General features: G+C 46.4%; 1 protein-coding gene across 1 annotated transcript in view; it reads right to left on the minus strand.

The window, feature by feature from the left end:
- Positions 1 to 13,560, minus strand: part of KIF26A (kinesin family member 26A) — a 176,823-nt gene that overhangs the window by 92,250 nt on the left and 71,013 nt on the right. The window lies entirely within an intron of this gene.

Below are 13,560 nucleotides of genomic sequence, written 5' to 3' on the forward strand. Positions count from 1 at the left end.
TGGTGGAGTGGGAGATATTTTGAGAGAAAGGAAGAGACTGCTGTCTGTCAGGGGGCAGGTTCTAATTACCTGGGCTTGACTTGGGGGGCTCTTGCAAATCATGGATACAGTGCAAGGAACCCCCCACCACCACCTTTTATACACACACTATTCTCATTGACTGGTTGTACAAATGAGTGTTGCCACTCCCCCAAATTTGTTTCCGGGTTATGGAAATGTCTCAACGGCTATGTTGTTGGGGCAGTTTTATTCTTTTCTGTGTCATTCATCATAACTGTCCAACTGATCTGATTTAGGGGGAGAGAGATAAAATACCGACCAATCATCCTCTAACTGACAGTTTTCAAACACAGGGGTCTATTTAGCCAGATGAGGGTATCAGAAAAAATCTCCGAGGGCCATACCAAATGATTCCGCGGGACTTATACGGCCCCCAGACATGAGGTTCCCCATCCCTGCTGTAAAATGTCAGTTAGAAGCTGATTGGTTGATACTTTATTTCCACTTATCTGTCTCCAAGGTTTGTCCCAACGTATCCAATTGTGACAGTTTGTCCCAGCTGGGCCTGACAGTGTGTTCCGTGCAATGCATAGAGGAGCAACGGGGAATAGGTGCCATGCGACAAGGTGAGGTGTGTTCTCATGCACCTCATACCAGCTACACAGTCAGGGACACACATAAAAGGATATAGAGAGACTATGCAGAGTTAAATCCACCTGAAATCACCCCTTTTTAGAATGGATACTTTCTACATAGCCCGTGGAAGTGATTAGAAACTCTTCAAAATAAAGCAGCTGATATTCAGGTTTAATTACATGTAACAGACAGTCTGTAGTAGGTCAGTGCGGTGTAGTATATCAAATTCACATTAGTGTCTGACTGTAATAGATATTTTTCTCAGCAAAATGACATTGGTACAGTAGCAGTGGTTACCCAGACTCTTAATAGTATGTAGGCAGCCAGACAACTGGAGAAGAGATAGGAGGAGTATCCCCAGAATTCAGTGCCAGAATCTACTGCGTATGCGTGGGTCTAAGGGAAAATGGCGCCTGCAACGTTTTCCCAGGGACAGCAGTACTGCACCTGCGCGAGTCACCGGGAAAATGGCCGCTGCCGTCTGCTAATGCAGATGTGCCCTTACTATTGCTGCAGTCGCGCCAATCAGCCCTTCTTGGTGCGCCAGGTCCGGTGCACCAAGCGTCTTTCTCACCCAAAAAAGTGTCTTCACGAGACTGCACTTATTAATTAGATATGTAACACTTGTTGGATATATGTGTGCCTTCTAGAACCAATATGTTTTTTTTACAGTGACATATAGAATAACGGCATCTCCATAAACATAGAAAGAGGATGAATGGAGGTGTTATCCATAGCAACCAAACAGATTCTAGCTATCGTTTTATTTATTGTACTAGATAAATGATAACTACGTTCTGATTGGTTGCTATTGGAATACCTCCATTTAACTTCTTGTCTGGAAGACTTCTGAATGTTGGGCTGTTCTCCCAGACACCCAACAGAGCAGGCCAACCACCTGCAACCTGACCACTTCCTTAGTGAAGTAGGAGGGGCTTGATGACACAAGATGTGGCCAATTGTGTCATCACTCATCATGACCACATCCCCTGCAGCGTGATGCTATTAACTACACCGCTACAGAGCAGTTGCCCTCTGGTAGAGATGTCCATCGATTGGTTAACCATTGATAGTTTTCACCCATGGGTGATTATCCCAGCTCTATTACTCATAAAGCAGTGGGCCAATCAGAGGTGGGAGAGGGTCTTCATGGGGCATTAGGGAGCGGAGCTAAGCTCTGCATCCCGGCATCATGGAGAAAAAAACAATGGGGGGGGTGGGCTCTGTGCCATCGGTGGCAGTGAAGCATTGGATCTTCACCATCAATGACAAAACCTCTATCCTACGGTGGTTAACCATCGATGGCCATCCCTACCATTTAAACGTCACCATCAGGACCACCTAGAGAGGAAATTGTACATTTTGGTTTTGTGTAAAGTAAATTGCAAATAGTTCTGCATTCAACAACCACGTACTTCCCTATAGTCGAGAAAATGAGCAGGGCATAATGGAAAAATGGACATGAGTTTCTGAGTGTGGGCATGGCTGGGGTTGGGTGAGATTTGGGCAGGACTTCCAATGATTTTGATATTGTAAATGTTGAGAGGTATGCTACTTTATTCGCAAGTAAAATAGAAAAGTATAATAAAAAAAAAAATCAATCCTGGCTTATCTCCAGGACACCCGATAACCTGGCAAGGCAGCTGCTATCTCACCCATGAACCCTGACAAACACAAAGTCAAAATACAAAGAGATTCTATTTGCCTGCCTTGTGGCCGCTTCCACTGCAGCTGATGAGTGAACTAGAGGAATGTAAAATGAAGAGCCAATCTGGATAATTGATTTTTATCTTTCTTTCTCTAAGTTCTGTTTCTCCATAAAAGTGATTTCTGTTATCTGACTGAATTGCTTAAAATAACAGTTTGCATAGCTACCATCCTGCGCTCCTGATTTAAATTTTAAAGTCTAGTCATAAATTATTTATGTACTATTATGTTCAATTGCAGTTGGCTCTCAAGGAAAAAGGAAAAAGCGATTCTGAAGGAAAAAATAAAGAGACATTGCGGCTTTTAATCTTCGCTAATGGATGGGAGTTAATTACTTCAGGTTCCTGCGAGCAGCCTCAGACATCTTTCTGACTTTCTAGACACAAAGAAAATAAAAATATCACAAAAGCATTCTGCGGAATTGGTCCATTATATAGAAAAACCTGAAAAGGGAAAATAGGTAATTTAATGTGTTCTAATGGATCAGTTTTACAGATACATGTGCGTGTGCGCATATGTGCGTGTGCGCAGATGTGCGCGTGTTTGAAACTTATAGTGAAACGCGAACAAACCCTAGGCCAGGGATAGGCCAACGTTTAACGTTCAAAAGTCAAAACAATTTTACGGAGTGCCACCACCATTACATTATATACAAATACTGTAGGTGAGTACTAAAACTGTGAGGGGCCTATTCATCATCACTTCATTTCTACAAAAGCAGGTGAAATTTAACATTTTCACCAGCAATTGTAGAAATTAAGGACCTCATTCAGAGTCGGTCGAAGCGGCCGCACGGTTGTACGCCACCGATGTTCGCTATATTGCGCATGCTTAAAGTTCGCAATGCGCATGCGCAAACTAGCCGCTACGATCAGAAATTTCTCTCTCCTTGAACACAGCCAGGTCGGTAGTTTGAGTGAAAGATTGAGGCGTTTGTGGGTGGTAACAGGGGAAGGTGCTTGAAAACGGGGGAATGAAGATCCGAACGCAGGCGTGCCTAATTATGCGAACGGCGTTTTATGGGAGTGCATACGGTTTATGGGAGTGCATAATTAACAAAGTAGCGTCATGGCACATGTGACATGGGAGGTTTTTACACTGACATGATCGTAGAGCTTAAGAGAGCGTATGGTCAACCTTAAGCTCTACAACCAGTTCTGATGGTTACCGATGGTCTCGATTAATTCTTATATGGCCGGAGATGACGTGTAATGCGTACGAGAAGGGGGCGTATTTTTTGTCTTACGGCCGCATCCTCCCCTTGGTCGGCCAGCTAACGATCCGATCTTAAGGACGCAACTTGCGAGTGCATCATTTGCATATCCGGCCCCTTTTCCCTTACGACCGTGCGGCCGCAACGACCGACTCTGAATGAGGTCCTAAGTGTCTGGGCCATTCATCAAGATGGTGAAGCAGGAGATATCACAGATATCTCCTGCTTACCACCTTCCTGTCCTGGAATGGCCCACTGTCCCCATACACTAATATGGGGACAGAATTCATTAAGCTGCGTGCCTGTGCGTTGGGATGCCCTTTAAGGGGCGTGCATAATTAAGCCAGTGCGGCGACGCACGCAGTGATGAGACTTCATGCACACAAAAAGTTTCCAAGATCCTGCGCGAGGTCTGGTCACCCACTATTATGCAAATGTGGTCGATGGTTCTCGATGTTACCGATGTTTACGCCATCTCGCATACTGATCAGGCTTTGAGTAAAGGGAGATGGGCGGCTTAACATAGGGCTGGGCATCTTGTGCTACTGTCGTATGCATAGATTAGCATATTCTCGCAGCGGACGGGTGCGTGTGTTCTGTCCTTTGCGTTGCTTGCTGAATCAGGCCCTGTATTCCTTTCTTATTCTGATGTCCCGGGCTTTGTAATTTATGAAGAGGGCTTCTTAACGTCTCCTGTGAAAGTTCCCCATGGAAAGCCTATTTAAGAAGGGTCACGTAATTTTTTTTTCTTATTATTCAGTTATTTTAAAAAATACCATTGCACGTGTTGTTTGGAAGATGGGGAGTGTCATTCTGGAGGAGCTAAGCAGTGCTGCCAACCTTACGCTAAATAAAAAAGACCACATAAAAATGAGAACGCTGTCAGGACTGTTTCACATAAATTTAGGAACAAATCAGTATTTACACAATCAGTGATGCCTTGACTGTGAATTGGAGATGTAAATGGGCCACCTCTAATCCTGTCTGACTTCTAACATTGATTCTCAATAACCCAACTGAATTACCTTATCCTAAATCCTCAGGTTTTATTTACATGGCTAATAATCTTCCTATTGATTATTGTGACTGCTCTAATTATAAATCCATTATAGCACCCGCACTGAAATGAAATCAATGTTCTACATAAATGGAAAAGGAGCCGGGAATGCATAGTCCTATTTACATTTCCATGGATTTCCTCAGTTCTGCTGTAAATTCTGTTCAATAAAAGCAAATGTCTTTTATAACCGCGGCTGCATTTATTCAGTCAGTAACCTGCTTTGTTCCTGCATGGGCGATGTTTTATGTACTGCTCACTACATGAGTCGTTCTGGGCATTTGACCTTATTGTCAAACTGAACATCACCTGAAATGACCAGGTCATAGGAAGCCAGTGATCATGTGCTGGTGCCATCACTGCTCAACTCCATGTATCATTATAGCTATTTAAAAAACCTATAATTCAGATCATAGGGCCTGATTCAGTAAGGATCGCTATTACGACCGCAGCTCCATCATCACACGTAGATCCACAGCGAAAATATGCTAATGATTGCAATTGCAATGCCGTCGCAGCCTAACATAAGGACGCCCACGTCCCCTAACGCACATCCGTAATACTTAGCTAAATAGCGAAACCATCGGAGTCTCACGGACACTTGCACAAGGTCTGATCTTACTCAGAAATTGCTAACCTCAGCGCACACAGTGGAAGCCCAAGCTGCATATGGCATTGCAGGGGCTAATTTATGCATGCCCATCAGGGGCAAACGCAGGATTTTTAAGGGGGGGTTTCTAGTATATATATATATATATAGATGTAGATATATATATATTATATACGCAGACACACATATATGTCACACATGCATTACACACATACACACACAATTACCATGCAGCAGCTGCAGGTTGGAGATGGGATCAGGCGCCATGCCAATAAGCCCCGACCCCTCGATTCGGGGTAGAGCCAAATTATGCCATTTTGATTATATTGCATCGTATTGGCTCCGCCTCCTCCCCAGTGCCTCGCGAATCACGGCAATTTGACGCGAGCAGTGAGGCTTAATAACATGGTTTCTGGGTACTCAGAACCCCCCCTGCGTGCGCTACTACCCCTGCAACGGTGTTAAAACGAACTGGCACGCCTGCGTTTTGCTGACCACCCTCCCATCACCACCCCCCAAACGGTACTTCATGTCAATCACTCTGCGATGGGTTTGCGTAGTCACTCTCCACGCATGCACACTGCAAAGCATACCCATATGCAGAACGCAACAATCGGTCTCATTAATCTCGTTATTGCCAACTAAATATTGCTGTTTATACCTCGTATATTGTTTTCAGTCTTTGACATACTTATCATACTTGCCCACTCACCCGGAATGGCCGGGAGGCTTCTGAAATCCCCAGCCCCCACAAGAGATGGCAAGTCCACCGGCCCAGCCGCCACCTGTGCAAAATACCTCCCACAGCCGCCCACTCACTTACCGAGTGAAAATGGGCGGTTAGTGGGGGGCTGATTCGCATCACCGTAGCCCCACCCCTTGCTTTACGCCAGTAAACTCGACATTGCCTAGTGGGGGGCGTGGCCGCGATGACGCTGCCACACCCCCGCACTGCTTACCATTGCCGCCACCACGTCCCCTGTTGTGCCGACCTGGCTGCCCCCTCCTGGCCAGGAAAGTCGGCAAGTATGATACTAATATAAAGGAAAACAAATCTTGTCATCAAGCCCTCAGGTACCATCAAGGGGCGAAAGTGTCATATTTTACGTTTCAACCAAGTCGTAATTCTATTTCTTCTTTTATTAGTGAATGCAGATATTACTATTATACATGTCATTACTTGTTATGGAATCAACATTTTAGCAATTTAATTGGTATTGAAATTTGATGTTTTGAGCGCAGTTCTTTTCTATGTTTCTATCATTTTGTTATTGGAGGTTGACTCCTCCTTGAGCCAACTGCTTAATAGTGACAGCGCCATTTTGGACATTTTGCGCTTATCTATACAAAAGTGCAATTTCGTCTTTAACTCGGTATTTACTGCGGTGGGTGGGGATTTATGATGCACCCCACCCATATGATGATTGAAATCACATCAGTCCACACTCATCTTCTTTTCCCCACCTTCGTAGGAAAAGTATGCATGTATGTTTAATCTTCATCAGATCAACTCCCGACTCTCCGGCTGGCCCTCCGAGGGAACAGTGGGGTACTGGAGGAGTGTATAATGAGGCGTGACTACAATGACACGATTCATCGTGAGTCATATCATTGGCCGCCCAGACAACCTACTTTACTCGGAAAGTGGGCGGCGTCTGGCGGACACAGTGCAGGACCTGGAGACTTCTCTGCTAATACAGGTGGCCCGGAGCAGCACCTGAGAATGGGAAGCCTCACGGCCATTCCAGGGGACTAGGCAAGTGGGCTTAACACAGGATTCCTAACTTTCTTGAATCACAGTTTCCTAGCGTATCAGCATCTTTTCACTGCACCCCTAGGACAAAAAGTTTCTTATTGGGAAATTCAGCAAAGATGATTAAATCCAGTGAATCGTTGGACATCGTTGCGTTTATATCTGTCCACATATTTTATAACAGTCAAAACCAGAGCTGGTGGCTGTCAATCACATTGAACACAAATTTATTTGGTCCGGACTGCCAACCTGTGGCACTCCTGCAAGTGCCCCGCTGTACCCCAGGGTGCCATGGCACCCAGTTTGAGAACCACTGACTTGACACAATATGCAAGACCAGACCAGCATAAGAATACAGAAAGGACAAGACAGCGAAGCCCGGTGATACTTCAACCCACTGAAAGCAGCAATGCCTCATAGAAGTTTTTTTTATTATTTATATAGCAAATTCATATCCTTTTAAGTATGCATTCAATATATTCTTATCTGTCTTTCTACAAATAATTGGGCTTAATTCAAGTGGCCGCAGCTGCGTCTATTTGCTGTCGAGGTCGCGCTACTGTGACTTTATTCAAATTCACCTACAAAGCTCTTACCTGGTGCACATCCGCGCATCCAAATGTGCAAGGATTGAGACTCCCACTGTCAGCATCCATAGGCATTGAAATACCAATTGATGCACCACTGGTTGCACCATAGAAAGTTGCACCAGCCATATGCCAAATGCAGATGCACTTTGTAAGCGCAGGACACAGGAAGCTGAGTCAAATGCAGATACTGGAACAGAGCTGGAAGCCACTGCAGCCAGGAGACTTTTCTCAGGGGGAAGACAGTTGTTCTGGCAATGAGCCTATTGGCCAAGCAGGTCATGTGAGCGCAGCTCCTGGAATCTGGTTGGCTAGCCCATGCTCAACCTGCCAAAAGGGAAATGCCAGGCCCACATGCAGATGTGCCAGCAGAGGTCTCAAGGATGCCAGATGCCACCAGAAGTGGCATGGATGGCAGTGACATGACACAGTAATGGGGCCTAAGCCCCCAGTGTATGACACACTGTGATTGTGCATGAAATGGTAATCCACAAAATACTAGAGAATTATAAATTATTAGTAGCGGCATGAAGAAACAAACGAAGGCAGAACAGTAAGTACCAATATCCTGCTTCCCACATGAACCTACCACATTCTCATTTTAGCCAAACTACACTCTAGTCCATATAGGTCACGCACCTTCCGAGGATTACTGCACAATATGCTCACAGTGAAACACGCACAGCTTGCGCCAAGATGGGTCATAAGTTTGCTGCTTAGAACATGTCTATATATATGCAGTGAGCACAAATGGACAAAATGGTGCCTAAAATATATAGGGGCAGATGTTCTAAGCTCTGGAAAGTGATAAATTAGAGAGTGATAAAATACCAACCACTCAGCTCCTAACTCATTCTTCAAACACAGGGCCTGATTCAGAGCCGGACGCTCTTTCAGAGCGCTCGCTCTGAATCAGTGCCCGCCTATTGTATTTTTAGAGCGGCCTCCTGGCCGCTCGCATAGCTGTGGGTGACCACCCACAGCTAGTGCGAGTGGCCAGGATGATGGTCACGATGGTCAAGACCATCGCGACCATCGGACTTGCGACGAGACCCTTGTGGTAGGGTTCTCGTTGCCGCAAGTCCCAGTGGACTTCTTGCTCTTACAGAGCAAGAAGTCCACCCACTGACATCACTTGTGATGTCAGTGGGGCCGGCCCTAGATGGTAGGCGTTCCCATAGGAACACCTCCATCTGGGCAGCCACACCCCCGGCCCGCCCACCAAAGGGGGCGTACTGTCACTCAACATCGACAGCACGCCCCCTTTGTAGCTTGCCCGTCGCTATCCGGGTCTGGCGCATGCGCACGATGGAGCCGCCTCCGTCGTGCGCATGCACACTGGGCCAACATCGACCCGCTTGCGAGCGCTCAGCGCTCACGAGCAGGTCTGAATCAGGCCCACAGTCTGTAACATGACAGTTAGGAGCTGAATGCCTGGTAGTTTATCACTCTCCAATTTATCACTTTCCAGAGCTTAGTACATCTCCCCCATACTGTCTTATTATTTTGTTTTGTTAATGACTCAAAGGAGTCAAAACAAGGTCAAACTGATGCAACTAGTGTGAATAAACTGCCGCTATAAAATATGCAGCTATAGTACTGTACTTTCCTTCATTTACCTGCACTCCCTGTAACCATTTTATTCTTGACTCCAACCCTCAAATCCATAGATAAAAAAGCACAATACATACTCCAGCATATTTGCTACAGCTCGGTGCATTCAGGCTGTCAGCTCTACGCTAAAAATATGATTTACCATACACCACCTTAAATTATGGAAATACTTTCAACGCCTTGTATTTCTGAGTGCAGACACAGCCCAGGGCGATAGAAATGCAAGAGAGTGAAAATCAGTCACTAGAGTCATAGAAGAAGAATGTTTACGGGGTGAGCTTGGGCTTAATCCAAGCATCCGACCTTTTTATTTATAGGAAATGTAATTCACATTCTCGGTATTATTTGCATTTTCATAGTAACAACTTCTTGATGCTCCCTTAAGATTTGGTTGTTGGTAAATTGCTGCATTATACAAGAAATTTTCCAGTGATATCAGGTTGTACTGGACGAAATGTTGGGGAAGATGAATATCTTAGGTCTTGGACAGTGCTCTAGCAATGGACCTCCCCCTCCACTCCTTGCCCTTTATCAGAGCCGGTTCCAGGTGTTGCCGAGCCCTGGGGCGGAGAGGGACTCCGTCGCCCTCCAACCCTGCGTGCAGCTTTGCCGCGTGCGATCGAAAAGGAGAGGGTGACCGAATTACCATAGGCCATGCCCCCTAATGGATGCTAATTGGAGGCGTGCCCGTATGTCGTGCCTCCCATTTAACATCTTGCTGTGGGAGAGCCCAGCACCCCTTCAGTAGCTGAGCTGCCCCCAGACCTCTCCCTGCATGAATGGATGCCATGCGCATGCACGCGGCATCCATTCCTCTTTTCCGGGACCAGTGCCCAACCTCCCGACCACCGGCGGGACACTTCGGCCCGCGAGTGGAACAGCGGGGCAGTGCTCGAAAAACTGGACCGTCCCGCTGAAAATTGGGATGGTTGGGAGGGATGCGCCCTTTATGGGGTGGCGCCCCTGTTCAACCGCACTGGTGGAACCTACTTCGAACCGGCCCTGGCCTTACAACCTTCTCTTTCCCTTGATTTCCTCATTATCTACTTGATTCGGCTTGGCAGAGTCAGGTCAGTCTGCTAGATCACACGTGGAATGGAGCCTTTCTCTGAAGATGACCATTTTGTTGGGTGATTTGGTTGATTTACACCAAATAGTGCCACCACTGCAGCATCTATGGGGCTCCACTGACCCCCAAACATTGGCAAGAACAGGTATCAATTATTCCCATATATAAATGCAAGCAATTGTTGATGACCACTATTGACTTGTGAGTGCAGTCATTTGTCATCAGTTGGCTTTTATATATATGGGATCCAGCAGTTCAATCCGACCATCAAACACTATAATTCGATGACAATCCAGCTGTTCCCATACTTTTGTAGCAGACAAACCAACTGAAGACGGAGTTTGCTCAGTCCATAAATGTCCTATTCCTATTATTTCGGAATCTCTGTTCTGTAACTATAGACACTTAGGGGGTAGATTTACTAAGCCTTGGAGAGAGATAAAATGGAAAGTGGATGGAGATAAAGTACCAACCAATCAGCTCCTAACTGTCATTTTACAGGCTTTGGCAGAGATGTATGATAGGCCGGCTAAAGGTGATAGTGGCGCCGCCCCATACAGGAAAAGGGAGCTGCTCCACCTGGAGCCGGCCCTGGGTCTGCTGACCGCCCGTACACACAGCCAGGGGCATTTCTAGAGAGGAGGGGGCCCATATGCAGTCTCCGACACGGGCCCCCTCCTCTCCGCCCGGCAGCGCACTGAGCTGTGCGCGGCCAGGCCGGAATTATAGACCCAGGGCACCAGAGAGTGCTCGGAGTCTATAGTGTGTGCACAGGTAACCGGGAAAATGTCCGCGGTGGCCATTTTCCCAGTACTGCGCATGCGCAAACGATGGGAAGATGGCCACCGCGGCCATTTTCCAGCTTGTTTTACAGCGCCGGATGCCCGCGCCGACGTGGGACTCCGGAAAGGTAAGTATTATTATGGGTGCAGGGTGTGCGGTGCGGGGCCCCCCTGGACCCAGGGGCCCGTGTTCCCCGCAAACACTGCACCCATTATAGATACGCCCCTTCACACAGCACAATGATCAGATATATCTGCCATCAGCTGTGCTGCCACCCGACGCGATATGTCTGTGAACGAAGTCATTCAAAGAAATATCATTTGTACACAATGGCCGACGTGCACACAATATATCGGCCTTTCCATTGAATGGCCGATATGTTGCCCAGTGTGTGCATAATAGACTGTTCTGCCTTGCCGCCAGTCAGGTGGCACTGTGGAATGTTGAGAGGTGTGTCCTATTCATTGCACAGTGCAGTGGGTGTGTGTCAGGCAGCAAGGCAAGGATGTATAAAGGGAGGGAGGATGAGGCAGACTATCACTGCAGAGATGATAGGCATGCCCCTGGGAAACATAGCACACCCACAATGTGAAGTAAACCACAAAACTTAATTATGAAGGGGGCCTGGCTATGTCCTATTGCTGGGGTGGGCAATCTTTTTTCTGCCGAGGGCCATTTTGATATATATAACATTATTCGTGGGCCCGGTGCAGGCCACGCCCCCTCTGTGTGATGTCACATGGGGGTGGGGCCACAATCGCCGGTGATAACAGCAATGCCTGGAGCATCCTGAGGATGCTCCAGGGAACTGTAAGGGCAGCGGTGTGACTGTCTGAAGCATTGTAAGGACGCTCCAGGTGGTACTGCTGTATAGATTATGGCTGCAGGGTGCCATTCTAGGCACCCTGCTAGCCAGATGAGGCTAGCAGAAAAAATCTCATAGGGCCAGACCAAATGATTCCAGGGGCCTTATACGGCTCCCAGGCCTGAGGTTCCCCATCCCTGTCTTGTCAGACTAAGGGGCCTATTCAGGGGCATAACTAGGCATTTGATGGCCCCATAGCAAAAGTTTGTAAGTGCCCCTATGTACCACCCAATGGTGAAAAATATATATAACACATGTAACTTTGAAAAGGAAGATGGGCCCCCCCTCAGCTCTGGGCCCCATAGCAGCTGCACCCCTTGCACCTATGGTAGTTATGCCCATGGGCCTATTCATCAACAGTAAAATAACGTTTTTAAGGACATTTTCCGTAATTAACATTATTTTAGTATACGTGAAAAGACTTATCACAGGAGATATCACTGATATCTCCTGTTAAGTCCCCCTGCGTTAATTTCCACACTCCCCATACATTAGTATAGGGATATGGAAATTATGGTATTCATCAAATTCCGAAAATTATGTATTTTCGGAATTTGATTGAGTTACCATTCGCCACTGTGAGGTGGCGAATAGCAGGTAAAACTTACCTGTGTCAGTGTGGACAGGTCCTCCGACGTCTGCCTCCGGCGCTCTGGTCCATCCGCTGGCTCCGGTGGCTGGTCTGACACGTGTTCTCCCAGCAGAACACAATAAAGTTTAGAAGAAAAAAAAAACTTTTTTTTTTTTTCGAAACTACTGTGGTCAGCTTGGAGACCACGTGTCAGAACAGATCCCGGAGCCGGAGGCGCTGCAGTGAGCAGGCAACTGCGGGGACAGGGGGGAGTTTTTTTCGGTGGGGGGAGGGGGAGGGGGGTTGGGGGACACACACACAAAATTACCGCAGCTATAGGTAGTGCTGCGCATGCGATGGTTTTACGAATGTTCACACGAATGTAACAGCGCATGCGCAGCACAGATTCCAGCTGCTGTAAGGTAGTGTAGAAAGGGAAAACTATCTATTTCCCGAAAAGCTGTCATCGCAAAAATGACAGCTTTTCAAAATAGTTATGGAGAGGAGGAATGATGAATTCCTCCGGTAATTAGGTAGAACTCCATGCGAGTTCTAAACCTAATTACCTCCAGAGAAAGTTTAGGTATGATGAATAGGCCCCTGAGAACCAGCTAGAATTTGATTGGATGATATAGGTTACAGCACATATTCTTTTATTTACTGTGCATTAGGCTTTCAGAAATGCCCCCCATATAGCACCTTTTATTTCCAGCAGACTACTGAAGGCGACCCCTCCTCTACAGAGTTACATTACTGTATTACTGATCCATACGTTTGCTCCTGGAATTCCACTTACACGGACACTATTATTGTTATTTTGTTGACACATAAAGCTCAACAGCCAAAAAAGCCGGGGACAAAATTGTTCTCTATTTCACTTTAATGTCTTTTTTATGTTCTGCAGTGTTTACATTAGGCCGTTTCATGTAATATACAGCGCATATTATTTTCATGTTTCCCTTTAGTAAATACAATTATTTTATGTATGCCTCCACAATCCAAAGGCTGTGATGTCGGATTACAATATTCTTTTAAATCTTCCCTTTCAAATGATAAAACTAATTTAGTTGGCTTTCAGAAAGAATGTAAAAAGCC

The sequence above is a fragment of the Taudactylus pleione genome, unplaced genomic scaffold (assembly GCF_031769625.1).
Source record: "Taudactylus pleione unplaced genomic scaffold, aTauple2 ptg000652l, whole genome shotgun sequence".
Taxonomy (NCBI): Eukaryota; Metazoa; Chordata; class Amphibia; order Anura; family Myobatrachidae; genus Taudactylus; species Taudactylus pleione.